Genomic DNA, 23,766 nt, shown 5'->3' on the forward strand with positions numbered 1-23,766 from the left:
TTGCGATGTTTTGCCTCTCGATGTGTTGCCTCTCGATGTCTTGCCCTGCCTCGCGACGTCTTGCCTCTCGAAGTCTTGCCTCGCGATGTCTTGCCTCTCGATGTCTTGCCTCTCGATGTCTTGCCTCTCGATGTTTCGCCTTGCGATGTCTTGCCTTGCGATGTCTTGCCTCTCGATGTCATGTCTTGCCTTGCGATGTCTTGTCTCGCGATGTCTTGTCTTTCCTCTCGACGTCTTGCCTCTTGATGTCTTGTCTCACGAAGTCTTGCCTCTCGATGTCTTGCCTCTCTAAATCTTGCCTCTTGATGTCTTGCCTCTTGATATCTTGCCTCTTCAGGTCTTGCCTCTCGATGTCTTATGATGTCTTGCCACTCGATGTCTTGCCTCTCGAAGTCTTGCCTTAGTGATGTCTTGTCTCGCGATGTCTTGCCTTGCGATTTCTTTCCTCTCGATATCTTGCTTCGCGAAGTCTTGCCTCTCTATGTCTTGCCTCTCGACATCTTGCCTCGCGACGTTTTGCCTCGTCACGTCTTGTCTCTTGACGTATTTCCTCTCGATGTCTTGCCTGTCGATGTCTTGTGTTGCAAAATCTTGCCTCTCGATGTCTTGCCTCTCGAAGTCTTGTCTCACGATGTCTTGTCTCACGATGTCTTGCCTCTCGAAGTCTTGCCTCTCGAAGTCTTGCCTCTCGAAGTCTTGCCTCTCGAAGTCTTGCCTCTCGAAGTCTTGCCTCTCGAAGTCTTGCCTTGCAATGTCTTGTCTCTCGATGTCTTGCCGCGCGATGTCTTGCCTCACGACGTCTTGCCTCGCGATGTCTTGTCTTGCCTCGCGATGTTTTGTCTTGCCTCTCGATGTCTTGTCTTGCTTCGCGATGTCTTGCCTCTCGAAGTCTTGCCTCTCGATGTCTTGCCTCTCGATGTCTTGTCTTACCTCTCGATGTCTTGTCTTACCTCTCGATGTCTTGCCTCTCGAAGTCTTGCCTTAGCGATGTCTTGCCTCTCGAAGTCTTGCCTCTCGAAGTCTTGCCTCTCGAAGTCTTGCCTCTCGAAGTCTTGCCTCTCGAAGTCTTGCCTCTCGAAGTCTTGCCTCTCGAAGTCTTGCCTCTCGAAGTCTTGCCTCTCGAAGTCTTGCCTCTCGAAGTCTTGCCTCTCGAAGTCTTGCCTCTCGAAGTCTTGCGATATCTTGCCTCTCGATGTCGTATCTCTCTATGTCTTGTGATGTGTTGCCTCTCGATGTCTTGCCTTGCAAAGTCTTGCCTCTCGAAGTCTTGTCTTGCCTCTCGATATTTTGTCTCTCGGTGTCTTGCCTCACGATGTCTTGCCTCTCGATGTCTTGTCTAGCTAGGTCTTGCCTCCCGATGTCTTGCCTCCCGATGTCTTGCCTCGCGATGTCTTGCCTCGCGATGTCTTGCCTCGCGATGTCTTGCCTCGCGATGTCTTGCCTCGCGATGTCTTGCCTCCCGATGTCTTGCCTCCCGATGTCTTGTCTTGCTAGGTCTTGCCTCCCGATGTCTTGCCTCGCGATGACTTGCCTCGCGATGTCTTGCCTCTCGATGTCTTGCCTCCCGATGTCTTGCCTCCCGATGTCTTGCCTCTCGAGGTCTTGCCTTGCGATGTCTTGTCTTGCGATGTCTTGCCTCTCGATGTCTTGTCTTGTGATATCTTGCCTCTCGATGTCTTACCTCTCGATGTCATGTCTTGCCTCGCGAAGTCTTGTCTCTCGATGTCTTGCCTCTCGAAGTCTTGCCTTAGCAATGTCTTGCCTCTCGAAGTCTTGCCTCTCGATGTCTTGCCTCTCGATGTCGTATCTCTCTATGTCTTGTGATGTGTTGCCTCTCGATGTCTTGCCTTGCAAAGTCTTGCCTCTCGAAGTCTTGTCTCTCGATATTTTGCCTCTCGATGTCTTGCCTCACAATGTCTTGTTTTGCTAGGTCTTGCCTCTCGATGTCTTGCCTCGCGATGTCTTGCCTTGCGATGTCTTGTCTTGCAATGTTATGCCTCTCGAAGTCTTGCCTCTCGATGTCTTGCTGCGCGATGTCTTGCCGCGCGATGTCTTGCGGCACGATGTCTTGCCTCTCGAAGTCCTGCCTCTCGATGTCCTATCTCTCTATGTCTTGTGATGTCTTGCCTTGCAAAGTCTTGCCTCGCGATGTCTTGCCTCTCTATGTCATGTCTTGCCTTGCGATGTCTTTCCTCTCGACGTCTTGCCTCTCGATGTCTTGTCTTGCTATGTCTTGCCTCTCGATGTCTTGTCTTGCTATGACTTGCCTCTCGATGTCTTGTCTTGCCTCGCGACGTCTTGCCTCGCGATGTCTTGCCTCGCGATGTTTTGTCTTGCCTCGCGAAGTCTTGCCTCGCGAAGTCTTGCCTCGCGAAGTCTTGCCTCGCGATGTCTTGCCTTAACGATGTCTTGCCTTAACGATGTCTTGCCTCTCGAAGTCTTGCCTCTCGAAACCTTGCCTCGCGAAACCTTGCCTCGCGAAGTCTTGCCTCGCGAAGTCTTGTCTTGCCTCTCGATGTCTTGCCTCTCGAAGTCTTGTCTCTCGAAACCTTGCCTCTCGAAACCTTGCCTCGCGAAGTCTTGCCTCGCGAAGTCTTGCCTCGCGAAGTCTTGCCTCGCCTCTCGATGTCTTGCCTCTCGAAGTCTTGCCTTAACGATGTCTTGCCTCTCGAAGTCTTGCCTCTCGAAGTCTTGCCTCTCGATATTTTGTCTCTCGATGTCGTGGCCTCACGATGTCTTGCTAGGTCTTGCCTCTCGACGTCTTGTCTTGCTATGTCTTGCCTCGCTACGTCTTGCCTCGCTACGTCTTGCCTCGCTACGTCTTGCCTCGCTACGTCTTGCCTCTCGACGTCTTGCCTCTCGACGTCTTGCCTCTCGACGTCTTGCCTCTCGACGTCTTGCCTCTCGACGTCTTGCCTCTCGACGTCTTGCCTCTCGACGTCTTGCCTCTCGACGTCTTGCCTCTCGATGTCCTATCTCTCTATGTCTTGTGATGTGTTGCCTCTCGCTATGTCTTGTCTCGCTATGTCTTGTCTCGCTATGTCTTGTCTCGCTATGTCTTGTCTCGCTATGTCTTGTCTCGCCTCTCGAAATCTTGCCTCGCGAAGTCTTGCCTCTTTATGTTTCGTCTTGCCTCTCGATGTCTTGCCTCGCGATGTCTTGCCTCGCGATGTCTTGCCTCGCGATGTCTTGCCTCGCGATGTCTTGCCTCGCGATGTCTTGCCTCGCGATGTCTTGCCTCACGATGTCTTGCCTCACGATGTCTTGCCTCACGATGTCTTGCCTCACGATGTCTTGCCTCACGATGTCTTGCCTCACGATGTCTTGTCTTGCCTCGCGATGTTTTGTCTTGCCTCTCAATGTCCTGCCTCGCGACGGCTTGCCTCGCGACGGCTTGCCTCGCGATGTCTTCTCATGTCTTGCGATGTCTTGTTTCTTGATGTATTGACTCTCGATGTCTTCTCTTGTGATGTCTTGCCTTGCGATGTCTTGTCTCTCGATGTCTTGTCTTGTGATATCTTGTCTCTCGATGTATTGTCTTACGACGTCTTCTCATGTCTTGCGATGTTTTGTCTCTCAATGTCTTCTCTAGCAATGCCTTCTCTTGTGATATCTTGTTTCTCGATGTCTTGTGATGTCTTCTCATGTCTTGCGATGTTTTGTCTTTCGATGTCTCGCAATTTCTTCTTATGTCTTGCGAAGTATTGTCTCTCAATGTCCTCTCTTGCGATGTCTTGTCTTACAATGGCTTCTCATGTCTTATGATCTCTTTTCTTGCAATGTCTTGACTCTCGATGTCTTGTCTTGCGAGGTCTTTTCTTGCAGTGTCTTGTTTTGCGATATCGTCTTGCAATGTCTTCTTTTGCAACGTCTTCTCATGTCTTGCGATGTCTTTTATTACTTTATCTTTTCTCTTGATGTCTTGTGTTGTCATGCGAGGTCTTGTGATTTCTTGCCAGATCATGCAGTGGTCTGACTGGCGGTGATGCTGGCCTTGCTGGTGGTGATGCTGAGGCCTGGCCGTCATTTAGCAGCCACCACTGTGCCAGCAGTAGCAGCCACCATTTAGTAGCCACCATGAGAATTCCAGACAGTGGATATGTCATAAATAGCATGCTAGCTATAACATGTACCTGTCACTGAGGATTCTAGGAATAAGAGTTCACGACAACTGTGCAACTGAACAAGTGTAATACAAAAACAATAGTAAATAAAACAAGTCAAGGTGAAAAATCCAACTGAACACTGAAAATTAACGGTAATTAAATATACCAAATTGAGATAACCAACGCTCTTCTGAGCTTACTATCTAAAATATGTACATTTTGCAGGTTTTACTATTTGTATATGAAGGAGGAAGTTTGAAAAGGTACTAGTTAATGGAATGTTTCAATTCCAACACGAGTCTTTTGAAAACTGGCTAAAAAGCCGTCAGCTTTTTTTTTTTTTTTAAACCTAATTCTCGCAGCTTTATTTCTATTTTTTTAAGGGCAAACCTCTCCTTCACATGCATGGCCTCATCCATTTCCCATCAATAGCCATGCCACGCCTCACCACGTTGCTAGATTCAAGGATTACTTTACAGCAACCCCAAATGGAAAAAAAAAATTGAACCTAAAAATTTCCCAGGATGGCACAAAATGCCCACATAAGCTGGTATAACAATATCCAGTAGTAATCGTTATTAGATAAAGTGTCATAATTATATGAAATTAGTCAAAAAAATGCAAAAATATTCCTGCACTCACACATATGAAACGTGGTTTGATCTCCATGTTACTTTAGTTCTCTCATACTGATATACCAGACTGGATTCAAACATACTTTTTTCTGCATCTGTTTTGAATAACATATGTAAGTATACCTCAATAATTAGTTGGGGGGGCATAAAAAAAATAAACAAACAATAAAAAGCACCAATGACAGGCTACACGAATGGCACTGGAGGAGAAAAGTGAGAGAAGGAGTTATAACCACCAAGGACTGCACTTCCTATATGCCAGAAGAAGGTAACTCACCCCAAAAGGCAGGGCTGTGGGTACCTGGAGTCGGAAAAAAATGCAATGAATCTGACTCCTAATGAATTTAAACTGTAAGTAAAATAGAAAATATGATAAAAGGTTCTATTTCTCAGATAATAGTCATCATAAATCATTTATAAATACAGTAATAGCTGTGCTTAGTCCACAAAAATGAAATAAACCAAATCAAAAAATAGTTACTTGTGCTGCAGTCCCCGTATTTTTAAAGTCAGATGTACATATCTGATTGTGACTGTGCAGTATATATGATGTGTACACAGGAATCTTTAATATATACTAAATAACATCTATGCTGTAAGAATAAAGCCTGATGTGTAGCTGTGTCACTAATAAAGATGGAAATTATTCTGCACTGATGCTGGTTTATGCAAATGTATGCACTCCCTTTGCTCATGAAATCAAATAATTTGATATGTTGTTAAAATTTGGTTTGGTGACTACAAATTAAAGGGTACCTGAGACGGATGAAAAGAAACATTTTATATATACCTGGGGCTTTCTTCTGGCTAATCAGTCCCTTGCTGTCCTCCTCCTCCACCTGCATCTTCTGCTGATTCCCGGTAATTCAGCCAGTCAGTGCAGTCCGGCCACGTGCAGCTTCCACAGCCAGGAGCATTCTGCACCTACGCAATAGTGCTGTGCAGGTGTAGTACGCTACCAGCGGCAGAGTTTGTGCATGCGCACTATGCCTGACTGGTTTAAGTACCTGGACTCATTGCAGAAGATCCAGGTGGCGGAGGAGCACAGCGAGAGACTAATTAGCCTGAAGGGGCTGGAGCCCAGGTATGTATAAAAAGCTTTAATTTCATCTGTCTCAGGTTTACTTTGTGAGACAGTAGTACTATACGCTACATATGCACTCCCCACAGAGCTGCAGGGAATCTACTGAGAATGTTGTGCACATTGAACACAGAGGTGTTGTCTATCACCCATAAACCTGATTCAGATTGTACATGAAGAATATGTAATAGAGGAAGAATAGCCTAATTCTCCTGCAGAGTACCTGCACATCACTCTTACATGTACCCACACTTACATTGCCTAGGGCCTGATAGATGTTCTTTGTTCCTGTCTGTACCTTCTACAAGTACTCTTACCAAGATCTAGTTTTAGTCTATGACTAAAAGTATTAGAGGCAGAATATCAGCCAAATAGCCAGGTGACTGGTCTTGTTTAAGGAGGAATAAATATGGCAGCCTCCATATCCCTCTCATTTCCGTCGTCTTTTAAAATTCCTAAGCGTTGACAGTTAAGAGATGCATTTTGTTACACACTTCAAATCAACAGGATTGTAATATGCAAATTAGAGGAGTCGGAGGAATCTTAAACTGAGGAGTCAGAGTCGGTGGATTTTTGTACCAACTCCACAGCCCTGCAAAAAAGCATACACTAATTTGCTTTATAGGGTGAAACCTTTCATCATACATTTTCTCTTGTCATGGTTTACTCTTCTCTGAATACTATACACAAAAATAACATACCAAGAAATATATAGATAATGACCTTAAAATTACACATGTTTATCTTAACTCTTCTTTGCACCATTAACAGAATTATTAATTTATATAGCACCAAGAACTTAGGTGGCGCGGTGCATAGTCAAAAAGATAGGTATATAAAAATACAGACCGCATATAACAGCCACCACTTTGCCAGCAGCAGCCGAGAGCATTTAAAAACAGCAGCAGTAGCCAGTGGCGGATCTAGAGGGGTGCAGGCATGGCTAGTGCCATGGGCGCCAGTGCACCATGGGCGCCATGTCTGCCCCCATGTTCCCCACCACCTCCGCATCGTGTGCCCGATTTCCGATGCTCGATTCCTCCGGTCTCCCCCACCTCCACCCGCCGGCTCTCAGTCCCTGCTTTTAGCGTTTACATTAGCGGCAAGAGAAGAGACACGGAGTACGCACACCATCCACCCGTGCGTGAAATGCGGAAGTGACATCATCAGTCACTTACTGCAATTGAAGCGCATCGGGTCGGAAGTGTGCGCCCTCTCTGTCTCGGGTCTTGCCGCTAATCTAAACTCTAACAGCAAGGACAGAAAGCCGGCGAGCAGAGGCGGGGGAGACCGAAGGAATCACCATAGCAACACAGCCACAACTGTGATTTGGAGGTCTGCTGCAGAGGGCCCCCTGGAGATCCGCGACGGGTCCCCCCAATATGCAGATCATCTGCAGTAATGATGGAAGCCTTCAGCTGGAGCCGAGTCAGTCAGAATCTCCAGCGTGCATGCAGGCCACCCCGCCCCCCTTCCTCACCCAGCGTGCACGGAAGCTCTCCAGTCTCCAAGTTTGTCATTTGGCAGCCTCAGTGAAGACAGAGCTGCGGCTGTTAGATCTGCCTGCTCAGGTCAGTGTCCCAGCAGGAGAGCAGAGAAAGAAAAGCAGTAGCAGCCTTATCGGTGAATGTGCAGGGGTCATCTGGGGAAGTGTGTGTGTGTGTGTGTGTGTGTGTGTGTGTGTGTGTGTGTGTGTGTGTGTGTGTGTGTGTGTGTGTGTGTGTGTGTGTGTGTGTGTGTGTGTGTGTGTGTGTGTGTGTGTGTGTGTGTGTGTGTGTGTGTGTGTGTGTGTGTGTGTGTGTGTGTGTGTGTGTGTGTGTGTGTGTGTGTGTGTGTGTGTGTGTGTGTGTGTGTGTGTGTGTGTGTGTGTGTGTGTGTGTGTGTCTGAGGGGGAGGTGGTGGTCTGGGAGACGCATTCTTTTGTAAAAGTGCAGTGTCTGGGGTACACTGCATCATCACTGTTTTTAATAAAAAAAAGGAAAACTGTTAAAAGTGATCTGTGCCAAATATTTGATTAGTACCGTATATGGTTCAGGGTCCCCTGATCTTTATTTACCTTACAAGAAGTGATGGCCCAAAGTGGAGGTGTGTAACTACTTAATATTTAATTGGGAGGCAGTGACTACTTGATTAATTATCTGGAGGCATGTGACTACGGGGGGGGCACGCAATTTCAGTGTTTGCCGCGGGCGCTATATTGCCTAGATACGCCTTTGGCAGTAGCCAACATTTAGCAGCCACCACTGTGCCGGCAGTAGCAGCCACTATTTAGTAGCCACCATGAGGATTCCGGACAGAGGATATGTCATAAATCGCATGCTAGCTATAACGTGTTCCATGTACCTGACACAGAGGATCCTAGGAATAAGAGTTCACGCAACTGTGAACAAGTGAAATACACAAACAATAGACAATAAAACAAGTCAAGGTGAAAAATCCATACTGAATACTGAAAATGAACAGTAACTGAAGACACCAAAGGAAGATAACCAACGCTCTTCTGAGCTTACTATCTAAAAGAATATGTACCTTTTGCAGGTTTTACTATTTGTATGTGAAGGAGGAAGTTTGAAAAGGTACTAATTAATGGAATGTTTCAATTCCAACACATAAGTCTTTTGAAAACTGGCTAAAAAGCCATCAGCTTTTTTAAACCCAATTCTCGCAGCTTTATTTCTATTTCTTTAAAGGATACCCGAACTGACATTTGGCACGATGAGATAGACATGTGTATGTACAGTGCCTAGCACACAAATAACTATGCTGTGTTCCTTTTTTTCTTTCTCTGCCTGAAAGAGTTAAATATCAGGTATGTAAGTGGCTGACTCAGTCCTGACTCAGACAGGAAGTGACTACAGTGTGACCCTCACTGATAAGAAATTCCAACTATAAAACACTTTCGTATCAGAAAATGGCTTCTGAGAGCAAGAAAGAGGTATAAAAGAGGAATTTCTTATCAGTGAGGGTCACACTGTAGTCACTTCCTGTCTGAGTCAGGACTGAGTCAGCCACTTACATACCTGATATTTACCTTTCAGGCAGAGAAAGAAAAAAGGGAACACAGCATAGTTATTTGTGTGCTAGGCACTGTACATACACGTTTATCTCATCGTGTCAAATGTCAGTTCGTCTATCATTTAAGGGCAAACCCCTCCTTCACATGCATGGCCTCCTATTTCTCCTCAATAGCCATGCCACACCTCACCAGTTTGTTTGATTCAATGATTACAGCAACCCCAAATGGAAAAAAATTGAACCTAAAAATTTCCCAGGATGGCAAAAACCGCCCACATAAGCTGGCATAACAATATCCAATATTTATTGTTATTGGATAAAGTGTTATCACATGGAATATTAGTCAAAAATGCAAAAATATTCCTGCACTCACACATGAAACATGGGGTTGCTGTATATTTTATAATATGCAATGGTTATATCTCTCTGTTACTTTACTTCTCTTATACTGATATACCAGACTGGATTCAAACATACTTTTTTCTGTGTCTGTTTTGAATAACATATGTCTATAGACATAAGTCTATAATAACTCAGTAATTAGTTGGCAGGACGTAAAAAAAACAGGCAAACAATAAAAAGCATCAATGACTGGCTACACGAATGGCGCTGGAGGAAAAAGTGAGAGCAGCAAGGAAGTTTAACCACCAAGGACTGCACTTCCTATATGCCAGAAGAAGGTGAATTACCCAAAAAAGCATACACTAATTAGCTTTATAGGGAGAAAAATTTCATCCTACATTTTTCTCTTGTCATGGTTTACTCTTCTCTGAATACTATATACAAAAATAACATACCAAGAAATATATAGATAATGACCTTAAAATTACACATATTTATCTTAACTCTTGTATGCACCATTAACAGAATTACTAATTTATATAGCACCAAGAACTTAGGTGGCACGGTGCATAGTCAAAAAGATAGGTATATAAAAATGTAGACTGCATATAACAGCCACAAGCAGCAGCCAAAAACATTTAAAGGACCACTACCACGAAACATTACATTTTGAAACACCCCCACAGTAGTTATAGCAATCATACAGAATATTCAGTGTCATCTCATTCTCTAGCATGGCCCTTTAAAGATCCATATGACACTTTATACTGAATATGTCAATCCCTGCACTCCCGCTGAAGGACTTCTGTATCTATAAACTCATCATAGGGGAAGCCTTATCAGTGGTTGTAAATAAACTAAACTACTGATGGCATAATCCTTTTTTTTTTTTTTTACCTCAGCCCCAGTCTTCCCAACTGCCACAAATCCTTGTGCTGATCAGGTCCCCGCAGCCCCCACCCTCTGCCCTCCAAGAATTCAGTGAGACAGCTCTCAGCACAGCGCTGACACGGCTGTGCAATGTGATACCTGAGCTGGTCTCCCCTGCTCAGCCTATTCCATCACTGCTGAGCTGTCTGCTTGTAATGCCGTGCAGGCTGCACGGGGACCACCTTGTTAGCACCAGAGTTTGCTCGAGGACTGACGTATACAGCGTCATATAGATCTTTAAAAAGCCATGCTAGAGAATGAAATAAATTACACCGTGAATATTCTGTATTATTGCTATAACTACTGTGGGGGCGTTTCAAAATGTACTGTTTCGTGATAGTGGTACTTTAAGAGCAGCGGCAGTAGCCACCATTTAGGAGCAGTTACTGTGCCAGCAGTAGGCGCCACCATTTAGCAGCTACCATGAGGATCCCGGACAGTGAATATGTCATAAATAGCATGCTATCTATAACATGTTCCATGTACCTGACACAACAGAGGATTCTAGGAATAAGAGTTCACGGCAAGCGTGTAACTATAAACAAGTGTAATACACAAACAATAGAAATTAAAACAAATTCAAAAGTGACAAATCCATACTGAATAACGAAAATGAACAGTAACTAAAGACACCAAAGAGAGATAATCAATGGCTTTGGCAGCTTAATATCTAAAGGAATATGTATCTTTTGCAAGTTTTACTATTTGCAGGTTTTACAATTTGTATGCGAAGGAGGAAGTTGATTAGTGAAAATGTATAAATGAATGTGTGTTGCACTGATTCTCGACTGTGCCTTCTTTAATCCTGTTTCTTCCCTCTACTGAGGTAAGTATATAGCGTTTTTCCCCCCTCAGTACACTTAAATATTGCACGGAATAATTATTCAACAAATGTAAAGTTATTTCTGCACTTACACACATAAAATATGAAATTGCTTTATATGACAAGACATGACAAATAACATTTATATCGTGCTTTTCTCCTGGCGGACTCAAAGTGCCAGAGCTGCAGCCACTAGGACGCGCTTTATAGGCAGTAGAAGTGTTAGGGAGACTTGCCTAAGGTCTCCTACTGAATAGGTGCTGGCTTACTGAACAGGCAGAGCAGAGATTCGAACCCTGGTCTCCTGTGTCGGAGGCAGAGCCCCTAACCATTACACCATCCAGCCACTAACTAAAACACACACACACGCACGCACACACGCACGCACACACACACGTATTCGGCCCCCTTGAAGTTTTCCACATTTTGTCATATTACTATTACAAACATGAATCAATTTTATTGCATTCCACGTGAAAGACCAATACAAAGTGGTGTACACGTGAGAAGTGGAACGAAAATCATACATGATTCCAAACATTTTTTACAAATCAATAACTGCAAAGCAGGGTGTGCGTAATTATTCAGCCCCCTTTGCTCTGAGAGCAGTTGCCCATAGACATTGCCTGATGAGTGCTAATGACTAAATAGAGTGCACATGTGTTATCTAATGTCAGTACAAATACAGCTGCTCTGTGACACCTCAGAGGTTGTCTAAGAGAATATTGGGAGCAACAACACCATGAAGTCCAAAGAACACACCAGAGAGGTCAGGGATAAAGTTATTGAGAAAGCAGGCTTAGGCTACAAAAAGATTTCCAAAGCCTTGACATCCCACGGAGCACTGTTCAAGCGATCATTCAGAAATGGAAGGAGTATGGCACAAGTGTAAACCTACCAAGACAAGGCCGTCCACCTAAACTCACAGGCCGAACAAGGAGAGGGCTGATCAGAAATGCAGTGAAGAGGCCCATGGTGACTCTGGACTACAGCTCAGGTGGGGGAATCTGCCCATAGGACAACTATTAGTCGTGCACTGCACAAAGTTGGCTTTTATTGAAGAGTGGCAAGAAGAAAGCCATTGTTAACAGAAAAGCATAAGAAGTCCCGTTTGCAGTTTGCCACTAGCCATGTGGGGGACACAGCAACCATGTGGAAGAAGGTGCTCTGGTCAGATGAGACCAAAATTTAACTTTTTGGCCAAAATGCAAAACGCTATGTGTGGCGGAAAACTAACACTGCACATCACTCAGAATACACCATCTCCACTATCAAATATGGTGGTGGCAGCATCATGCTCGGGGGGTGCTTCTCTTCAGCAGGGAGAGGGAAGCTGGTCAGAGTTGATGGGAAGATGGATGGAGCCAAATACAGGGCAATCTTGGAAGAAAACCTCTTGGAGTCTGCAAAAGACTTGAGACTGGGGCGGAGGTTCACCTTCCAGCAGGACAATGACCCTAAACATAAAACCAGGGCAACAATGGAATAATTTAAAACAAAACATATTCATGTGTTAGAATGGCCCAGTCAAAGTCCAGATCTAAATCCAATCGTGAATCTGTGGCAAGATCTGAAAACTGCTGTTCACAAACTCTGTCCATCTAATCTGACTGAGCTGGAGCTGTTTTGCAAAGAATAATGGGCAAAGATTTCAGTCTCTAGATGTGCAAAGCTGGTAGAGACATAATCTAAAAGACTGGCAGCTGTAATTGCAGCAAAAAAGGTGGTTCTACAAAGTGTTGACTCAGGGGGCTGAATAATTATGCACACCCCACTTTGCAGTTATTGATTTGTAAAAAAATTTGTTTGGAAGTTTGGAATCATGTAGGATTTTAGTTCCACGTCTCACGTGTACACCACTTTGTATTGGTCTTTCATGTGTAATTCCAATAAAATTGATTCATGTTTGTGACAGTAATGTGACAAAATGTGGAAAACTTCAAGGGGGCTGAATACTTTTGCAGGCCACTGCAACTAAGCAACCCAACAAATGAGGGTAACAATTTGGAATAGAAAACATTTTTATATTTTATACTTTTGCAACTCACTGTAATATATATATCGGGTACCCTTCTCTTTATAACATATTGATATACCAGGCTGCATACAAACATACTATTGCCTGCTTCTGTTTAAATAAGACATGTATGTTTTCAATAATTCAATAAAGTAATAGTGTAAAAAAAGGAAAAGGAAAAAAAAAAAAAAAAAAGGGACCCTGGAAAAAGTGAGAGCAGCAAGGAAATAGAACTACAATGGACTGCACTACATATATACCAGTTAAGGGTGAATAACCCTAAAAACCTAATAAGGCCTTTTTTAAATGGGATGTCGAACTGCACCCTTGTCGAGCAGTTCAGTCTCCCAGCTGCCATCAGAAGATCAATTGATTTTGTTCCGATAAGTGGACCGCACATTTGCATATGTGTTTTATTCCAGTGAATGTGTCAAATAGAATTTTATCTATAACATGTCTGATGTACTAGACACAAGAGAGTCTTTCTGTGAAGAGTTCACAGCAGCCGTGCTACTGTTCTCCCCCCCCCCCACTATTTCCCTCTATGTTAATTCTGTCACCCCTCGTGCCTCCTCGATGCTCCCTCGGTTCCTCTATGCCTTCACAGTGTCCCCCTGTGCAACCTCTGCACCAGCAGTGCCCTCCCCCCATACTTCCTCTGCACCTCCACTGTGTCTCCCTGAGCATCTTCTGCCTCCACTGTGTCCCCCTGTGCCTCCACTGTGTCCCCCTGTGCGACCTCTGTTTCCCTCTGCCTCGACGGTGTCACCCTGAGCTACCTCAGTTTCCCTTTGTCTACACTGTGTCCTCCTGTGCCTTCAGTAACCCCCTTTGTCTACACTGTGTCCTCCTGTGCCTTCAGTAACCCCTTGTCTACACTGTGTCCTCCTGTGCCTTCAGTAACCCCTTGTGTGCCGCTTCTGTCTTCTGAACATACAGTATCACATCTCCCCTCGGTAACAGTTTCCTGCAATTAGTACAAGTCCACATTTAAACCTCCCCCCCCAACTGTGCAGCCTTTTCTCCCTTGAATGTAGAGTAGCACAGCAGTGGTTGGCAGTGTTGGGGTGCATTACCTGCTCCAGTGTCACATCCGTATCACCTTCCTCTTCAGTGCAGTCATCCATTCTCACTCACCTCCATTCTGCTCCAAAAAAGCTCTGTAATAGGATATAGAGATGAGACATGCAATTAGCATGGTGCAAGGCACAAGGATAGATAAACTGGTGTTTATATTACTACATTAGATTCAACTCAAAGTGCAAATGCCGAAAATTCTGAAAAAAAATAAATAGATTAAGTGTTCTACTTAAGACTGGAACTTCCTTACTAAAGGTGCCCACTAATGATACAATATTGAGGTACACTTATACCAAATCTATGTAGTAGAATGGGAAACTGAGTGAATATACATTGAATGGATACTTTAGATAGTCCATCATATTACATAAAAGTGGTAAGATTGTACAATCACCTTGTATCACTGGTGGGCACTTTTACTTACAAAGGTCTATACCAGAATGATGAGACAAATGGCTGCCATGCAGAAAGTGGGACACACTAACTGACTAAACTCTCACAGGCGAGCTGGAACATTCTATTACAAAATGTATTATACCAAACATACAGAAAGGCTGTTATCACAGCACACAAGCCTCACACATCTATCACCTGATCAAACTGTTCTCATAGTTCTCCTACAAATGAGCAACTGCACACAGCACCAACAAAAACAGGAAAAGGATGAGTGGAATAGTTGGCAAGTCTACTAAGCAAGAAAGTGAAGGCTATGTGGGCACATATAAGCAAGAAAGTGAGGGCAATGCCAGCAGATAAAAGCTATCAGCTAAAGATCTTACTGGAAGCTACATAAACTACCCTCCGGTCAACTAGAGGCTAGTGACGAGTCTGTACAGTGTTGTTGGCCCTGCAATGTCACCCGAGAAATTGACTCCTGATCCCTGCCGAGTGCAGGCGTTTCCACTACCTGGGTCAGCTTGTGTTGTAGAAGAATTTTCCACTCACTCCTAAAGTCCTGATCTACATGCTTCTTGTGGGTCAGGGACTTTCAGCCAGGCTTGCTCGAATCCGGTCCGGGAGACATCCGGATAGTTGCTATCTGGATATCTCCCAGTAAAGCTGTGCGGGGGGGGGGGGGGGTCAATCTTACCTGTATGACGTCTTCTTCGGTCCATCCCTGGCGCCTCCCACGATGTGCTCCAAGCGCCGCATGCGCCAGTCACGTAACTACAAACACTTCCTCCTTCCGGGTTGGAAGTGCGGCGCCTTCATATATCATATGTTTTCGCGTAGAAGACACTCCGGCATATAAGATGCTCCGGCCTATAAGATGCACCTAGGTTTAGAGGACAAAAATCATGAAAAAAAGAAAAATACTAAACCTGGTGCATCTATAGTGCAGGGGCATCTTATTTACCCCCAAAGAGACTATATCCTAGCTACACTGATTACTCTCCCAGTCCCAGCTACTTCACTACACTCACAGCTACTTTGACTACTCTCCCACCTACCCTGACTACACACCCATCTATACTGACTACACACCCATCTATACTGACTACACACCCATCTATACTGACTACTCTCCCACCTACCCTGACTACACACCCATCTATACTGACTACACACCCATCTATACTGACTACTCTCCCACCTACCCTGACTACACACCCATCTATACTGACTACACACCCATCTATACTGACTACTCTCCCACCTACCCTGACTACACACCCATCTATACTGACTACACACCCATCTATACTGACTACACACCCACCTACCCTGACTACACACCCATCTAAACAGTAGAAAAGATTGATGTGTCAATTCCTGCGCTGCTAAACACTCAATGGCAGTAGAAAATACTCCCAGGTGCTGCTCCAAACGCTGGGTGGTGCCAACAATCTGTGCAAAATGGAGAGAAGAAACAGGAGCGCCTGGTGCATTAACGTTTTAATATGTAAACAAGCGCATTAAAATTACACTTACAGTGTGTAAAAGAGGATAAGGCGTATCACAAAGGTCTGACGAAGGCGTGGTCAACGCCGAAACGCGTTGTGACGTCAGACGGCTTCAGCGTAGCGAGGCCCCGCCCACCAGACCCTGCTCCACACCGTACCATCGCGCTTCTCGTTCTGGCCAAGCGAGAGAGCTAGGAGAGGAGCTGTCGGCAGGCTTTGTGATACGCCTTATCCTCTTTTACACACTAAGTGTAATTTTAACGCGCTTGTTTACATATTAAAACGTTAATGCACCAGAGAGGCGCTCCTGTTGCTTCTCTCCATTACACACCCCTCTATACTGACTACACTCCAATCTAACTGCATGGTCTTACCGATCCAGCTAAGTGCTAACAGTTCTCCGTAGCTGTATACAGACGATTCAGCCGCTGTATATGCTAGTCCTGCGTGACCTTCCAGGATCACTGGTGCCCACTAGCTGTGCATGTCATGTGTGACCTGAAGGTGCAAGTACACCATGCGCAGCTAGAGGGCACCAGTGAAACTGCACAGCTGGAAGCCACACAGGAAAATGTATGCAGCAGCAAAATTGTCTGTATACAGCGGAGGAGATGGAGCACATTGCTGGATAGGTAAGAGCTTGTGGCGGGACACGTGGCCAGACCTTTAGCATATAAGATGCACTAACTCTTGGGGGGGGGGGGGTGCGGCTTATATGCCAAAAAAAAATGTTATTTCTCCGGGTTTTCTTTAATAAATCATACTTCACAAATGTACCCATTGAAGACTGGGGTGGCTGGAAAACTAAAGTGGAACTAGTGTAACATGTGCAGGAAGAGGAACAGATGGCCGTTTCCAACGATGTACTACTTTTGCAAACGATCATCGTTGGAAAAAAATCCGCCAAGCTAGATCGTTCGTTTTTGACGATCTAGCTCGTCCGTCATTAGACTTAATGGTCGTTGGCTGCTTTTTTTTTAAACGATTGTCGTTTGAAACGATCGGGGAACGATCGTTTCAAACGACTATAGTCGCATGTGTGTACGCACTTTAACAAATATGCTGTTTCATCAGATGCAGACACAGTTCAGTCTCTTGTCAGCAGTGTAATCAGTATATGGGCTACACATGGAAACATAAACCAGCAATGTGGTAAAGAAAGCTAAGTCGGCTTCCTTGCACGGGCTTATCATCCAATTGCGTTTGCAATCCTGATTCCCAGTGGACTAACTATTGCAATATCCCCTAACACAGGGGTCCCCAACCTTTTTAAGCCCGGGGCCCACTATCCCGACCAAACTTTTCTCTGGGGCCCCCCGGGGGGAGCGTGGTTAGTGGCGGCGGCAGCCGACACTCTTTTCCATGATTTTGAGTGTAGTATATAGGTAAGTAGGTATCTAGGTATAGTTGCCCCCAGTATAGGTAGCTAACACAGTTGCCCCTGTATAAGGACTATAGTTGCCTCAGTATAGTTAGGTAGTATAGTTACCCCAATATAGTTAGTATAGTTACCCCAGTATAGCAAGTACAGTTACCACACTATAGCTAGTACAGTTACCGCAGTATAGCTAGTACAGTTACCACAGTATAGCTAGTACAGTTAGCCCAGTATAGCAAGTACAGTTAGGGCCCGTTCACACTGCACGCGTTTCCATATGCGTTTTGGAAACGCGTGCGGGGGGGCCGACACGCAGGACATCAGACATTGCATAGAGTGCAATGTCTGATGTTCACACAGCATGCGTTCCGGACCTGTGCGGTCCGGGAACGCATGCTGCACGCAGATTTTACAAAAACGCGCGGCTGTCCCATTCACTTTTCAGTGATGGGATCAGCCACGCAACGCATACGAACGCGGATGGCGTGCGTTCGTACGCGTTGCGGTCCGCATGCGTTGCGGTCCGCACTTTGTAGTCTGAACGGGCCCTTAGCCCAGTATAGCAAGTACAGTTAGCCCAGTATAGCTAGTACAGTTACCACACTATAGCTAGTACAGTTACCCCAGTATAGCTAGTACAGTTAGCCCAGTATAGCTAGTACAGTTAGCCCAGTATAGCTAGTACAGTTAGCCCAGTATAGCTAGTACAGTTAGCCCAGTATAGCTAGTACAGTTAGCCCAGTATAGCAAGTACAGTTAGCCCAGTATAGCAAGTACAGTTAGCCCAGTATAGCAAGTACAGTTAGCCCAGTATAGCAAGTACAGTTACCACACTATAGCTAGTACAGTTACCACAGTATAGCTAGTACAGTTACCACAGTATAGCTAGTACAGTTACCACAGTATAGCTAGTACAGTTACCACAGTATAGCTAGTACAGTTACCACAGTATAGCTAGTACAGTTACCACAGTATAGCTAGTACAGTTAGCCCAGTATAGCAAGTACAGTTAGCCCAGTATAGCAAGTACAGTTAGCCCAGTATAGCTAGTACAGTTACCACAGTATAGCAAGTACAGTTACCACAGTATAGCTAGTACAGTTACCACAGTATAGCTAGTACAGTTAGCCCAGTATAGCAAGTACAGTTAGCCCAGTAGTTACCCCAGTATAGCTGCCCCAGTGTAGCTTCCAGCCGCGGCTCTCCTCTTCGCAGCATGTCGTATTACAGCAGCGCTTCCTGCGCGGCTGCTGTAAGGAGGGAAGGAGGCGGGGTAGCGGCTTCCTGCAGCGGCGATACGCATCACCGTTACTATGGGAACCGCTGTCCCAGCTCCCTTGGCTCCTTACAGCAGCCGTGCAGGAAGCGCTGCTGTAATACGACATGCTGCGAAGAGGAGAGCCGCGGCTGAAGGAATATAAGGAAGGAAGCGGCCGCCCGCTCATAAGGTAACAGGAGCGGCGGCCGCGGGGGGAGAGGGAGAGGCCGCGGCCCCCCAGAAATTTGCCCAAGGACCCCCAGGGGGCCACGGCCCCCAGGTTGGGGACCCATGCTCTAACAGATAGCACACAAAAAAAACAAAAAACTAAAAATACACATTTAGCTGGCGAGACTCTAAATCTCAATGAAAGACTCAATGGGTCACAGGGCAAACTAACAATATGAAAATGTGTATTAAAAAATGTAACAGTAATAAACAAAATAGCTAAAACATGTAAGATATACTGGGAACCATCAATCCATAAGCAAAGCACAATTAAAAGCACGTCTTAACAATTGCTGACCATGGCTGCAGCCGTCACAACAGCTTAAAGGGACACTGTAGGGGGGGGGGGGGGGGGGGTCAGGGGAAAATGAGTTGAAGTTACCCGGGGCTTCTAATGGTCCCCCCACAGACATCCTGTGCCTGCGCAGCCACTCCCCAATGCTCCGGCCCCACCTCTGGTTCACTTCTGGAATTTCAGACTTTAAAGTCTGAAAACCACTGCGCCTGCGTTGCCGTGTCCTCACTCCCGCTGATGGCACCAGAAGCGTACTGTGCAGGCCCAGTATGGTCTGTGCCTGCACCGTGCACTCCTGGTAACATCAGGGGAAGCGAGCACACGGCAACGCAAGCGCAGTGGTTTTCAGTCTTTAAAGTCTGAAATTCCAGAAGTGAACGGCGGGGCCGGAGCATCAGTGAGTGGCTGCTCGGGCACAGGATGTCTGCGGATGTCTGCGTGGGACCATTAAAAGCCCCGGATAACTTCAACTCATTTTCCCCCGACCTCCCTACCGTATCCCTTTAAAATGCAGGGTAATAGATTGAGTAGCATGAATGAATTCTCTGTCCGGAGATAGTAATCCTCGTCTACATTCACATCCGTGCTGACATCAATTTGAAGGGGGGCCCCCTCTAAATAGCAATTGTCAGCTTGTTCCACCATAGGATGTATGCTTAATAGTCAGTCATCCAGGACACTGAGCTGAGTGTTTAGCAAGTCTGCATCAATAAATTGGGTGCTCTCACCCCATCAGTTGATTCCCTTAGCTCAAATGTCCTCCGGTGCATTAACCTTCCTGGCGGTAAGCCGCACAGGTTTTCTCAGGCCCTGCTGGGCCGATTTGTGCAATTTTTTTTTTGCTGCACACCGATCGACGCTGCCCCGCGACGGGGGAAGCCCTCCAGGAAATCCCGTTCTTTGAACGGGAAGAGGGTAGGGGGATGCCGCTGCACAGCGGCTAGGGCTCGCTACATGATTTTTTTTTTTAAACGGCTGCGCTGCCCCCTGGCGGTTTTTAATAGACCGCCAGGAGGGTTAAGCTCAAGATTGTTTTCACATAACCGCGGCATTGCCATATAGGTATTGGGTGTGAACAGCTGATCCCACCCGGAAGTGGAAACAGTATTTCGGACACCAGGACCGCCCACACAAGATGCTGGTGATGGATGGTAGCTGGCCTGGACTTCCCATCACTGGCCCGAAAATGCATTCATGCTTCTCAATCTAATATATTACCTTGCAGTTTAAGCTGTTGTGACCGTTGCGGGCCGCAACCACGGACAGCAATCGTTCTGTTATATTCATATACTTACACAATATTTTGAAAGCGCTATAGTGGTAGAAGTGAAATATTAAAATCATAAAAACAATAAAACACTAAAATGATACTGAATGTCAGTTCCAGACAAATTAATGCAAGTCAGAACGACTCTCTACTACGCAGTCCAATCAAAATTGCATGAAACAATGTCCTTCATTACAAGTGCGCTCCCATATCAGCCATGGCAGGCTGCTGCAGACTATGATTTATACACGATAGCGCTCAACTGTGTTTTCAATCCACCACCAGGCACCCCGTGAGGGAGTAGACTCACCCAGCGAGTTTGACCACTATCAGACTGGTCAAGAAGCGCCCAGCAATGTGCATTCCAGCACTTTAGGGTTGCCACCTCCTCTTAATTCCGGGGTCCCAGGCTGTATTTCTTGGTAGATGTATACCTCATATAAAAAGAGATGCGTCCATAGCGTAATTCAGTATTAAAAAGTAAACTTTATTATAAAATTGCACTCACAATTTGCTTGTAGGTAATTGGGCACAGAGTTTGAATCGGGCTCTCCCCCGTTGCCTCCCGGGTAGGCTAGAAGGTTCAGTCCCGCTCTCGCCGCAGCTTCCAACCCAGCGTGAGTATTCCCTGGACGTCCAGCAAGCTCCACCCTACGCGTTTCGTCACTTAGAGTGACTCATCAGGGGCGTCATGGACGTCAGAGGGAATCCCGATCCACCCCTCAGCGCTGCCTGGCACTAATTGGCCAGGCTGCGCAAGGGGTCTGGGGGGGGGGGGGGGGAGGGGGCGGCGGGTAGCGGTGAATCGAAATATGCAGATCGGCCCAGCGGGGCCTGAGAAATCCTCCTGCGCAGGTTACCCCGAGCTGAGCTCGGAATAACCGGCAAGGAGGTTAAGAAACAAAAATGTAACATGTTTAATGCAGACTTCCTGTATGAGAACTCCTGTGATGTGGAAAGTGAGAAAGCAAGGTCCTCATCTTTTATGTGACATACTTAATATGACACTACCACAAATTCTGAATCAGCTAGCCTTGTACAGCACAGACAAAAGCTGTGATGTAAGCCTTCCATGTTCCTAAATTGGAATGGGCTGGAGTACTGTTCAGATTTGCAGAACAACTCTGCAATATTCATATGCAACCCTTGCAGTCAGCATTCTTCAAAGGTTCTTATCAGTGGCATATCTAGGAAATATAGCACCTAGGACAAGTATTGAACTTGTGTGCCTCTTTTGCTGATTTTGACAGGACGAATTACAGGCTGTGTATAATTTGAATCAATTGTGCATGCAATTTAGAAATCATAAGCATCTCATTGGCTATATGATCAGTTGATGGCCTGGAGTCACAAAAGAATCAAGTGCATGCGGTGATGTTGAGCAGCGTGCACTCTTTGAAGCTGCACACGCTCCTTTGAAAACTGCACAATAGGCTGTAGCGTGACCATGATACTTGCACGGCTGCTACTACATTAATTACTGCAGTAACGGTCGTGCTAGTTTAAACAGACTCAGAGATGAACTAAAGCACAGCTCTGATATTTACCCGGGGCTTCCTCCCACTCCATAAACACGTCTAAGTCCCACAATGTCCTCCCACGGTCTGCCGTTCAGCCGCGGTGAGCCCTGGTAACAGGCAATTTAATCACACAGCAAATGGGATGCAATTATATTGCACTGGTACATCGGCAAGTTAGCAAAGCAGTTTGGCATAGTCCATCGTAATAATGCGAGAAATCGGGTTTACAGTTGTGGTGAAGCACACTTTTTAGTGAGTTAGGATAGCATAATCAGTCACAACGCAGAGATGGGACAGGGAGTTCACATGTAGAATTATTATGCAATGCAACGCACATAGGTCCATATGATATTAACTTTTCTCCTGAGTTTCCTCCAAGGAAGTATTTTTAGAACCTTACCCATAAAATACTTTGTGAGTCTGAAATGAATGTGGAAAAAAAACAAAACAGATACTTAGCTATGGAGAAGAAAGGCTCTGGGTCCTATAAAGCCTTCCTGTTCATCTCCTGGTCCCCTCGTTCCAGCGCGTCACTCCTCCCGTTAGCAGTCTTCAACCGAGGGGTGGAAGACTGCTCTCTGCCACTGCGGGAGGCTTCGGAAGTCTTCAGGAACCAGAGTGCTCCGTACTTTACATGCACACTCTCTCACACACTCGAACATGTGCAGTACGGAGTCACCAATCTTAGGGAGCACTCACATTCCTGAAGCCAACCACAGCAGGATATCTGAGTGGGGGGTCCAGTGCTGGAACGCGGGGACCGTGAGAGGAACAGGAAGGATCAACAGGACCCAGAGCCTTCCCTCTTCTTAGATATCGGTTTTGGTTTGTTTTTTTTAGATTTACTTTAGACTTGCTTTAATGGAAACCCAAGATGAAAAAAAACTGCAGTAGTAAATAATTGCATCTATCCTCCTGCTCTTAAAAAAAAAATACTATTAGAATCCTGCAGCCCCCCCCCCCCTATCCCTTTATATAATTTGCGGCAGAGGAGGATGGGTCCCGAAGGGGGGCAGGCCTATGAGCGCGCGGTGTGCGCTGGTGGGTGAGCGTGCGGGCTGGGTGCACGCAGCTAATTTAAAAGACAGAGAGACCAGTGGGTGGGGAGGGGGGGGGGGGGTTGGGGGCACGGCCACAGCCTAGCGCACGTTTTTAAACGGGCCTTAGGCCTAGTCAGCTATGAAAAGAAAAAGTTTAATGTTGTATTGTCTCATATGCTAACAGTCTTTCAGTTTCCCAGAAGCTAAAAATATAATCTATTGGCCTTTTTTATCTATCCCCTGCACTCAGAAGCTATTTTCTGTCAGGAAAGAGTTGTATGGCTATAATACCCTTATTAGGGTTACACTATAGTCTGACTTAGGCTCTTCACACACAATACAATCTTGGTTGGTGAATCTTACCACTTTCATGTAGTATAGAAGCTTGTCAAAACAATCCTTTCAAAGTATTTTACGTTTGTTGGTCCTTATACTACATAGATTCAGTAAATTGGTACAATCAAAATTGTATGGTGTGTGGCCACCTTTAGTCCCAACTTGAGAAAAACTGTCACTTGCATGCCTAAAAAAAGAAACCGCCAGAGAAAAATTTATTGAGAGACATCATGTGAACTCACCACTAAAGGGATACTTAAGTAAAAATAAATAAATAAATAAATAAAGTTTTTAACTTACCTGGGGCTTCTTGAAGCTCCCTGGAGTTGTCCTGTGCCCACGACGTCCTCCTGATTCCTTTTGGCCAGCAGCAATGACCCCCACAAAGCTGGACCATCCCTGGCTACTGCTATAGCAATTTCTGCATACTGCGGTACGCAGTAGCAGGCGACTGGCCAGTGGGGGTCGCCCCTGCTGAATGGAGGGACTCAGGAGGACATCTCCAGGGGGC

General features: G+C 45.7%; 1 long non-coding RNA gene across 2 annotated transcripts in view; it reads right to left on the reverse strand.

Moving 5' to 3' along the window:
- LOC137533009 (uncharacterized) overlaps window positions 1-23,766 on the reverse strand; it is a 63,222-nt gene that overhangs the window by 36,118 nt on the left and 3,338 nt on the right. Inside the window, exons 2-3 of one of the 2 annotated variants that reach the window (XR_011024109.1) lie at window positions 15,120-15,305; window positions 14,026-14,109 (exon numbers count right to left, since the gene is read on the reverse strand). This is a non-coding gene — a long non-coding RNA (uncharacterized lncRNA). The remainder of the gene's footprint in view (window positions 1-14,025; window positions 14,110-15,119; window positions 15,306-23,766) is intronic. The other variant, XR_011024108.1, reaches the window with a different exon arrangement.

This window comes from Hyperolius riggenbachi, chromosome 9, assembly GCF_040937935.1.
Source record: "Hyperolius riggenbachi isolate aHypRig1 chromosome 9, aHypRig1.pri, whole genome shotgun sequence".
In the NCBI taxonomy this organism is placed as follows: domain Eukaryota; kingdom Metazoa; phylum Chordata; class Amphibia; order Anura; family Hyperoliidae; genus Hyperolius; species Hyperolius riggenbachi.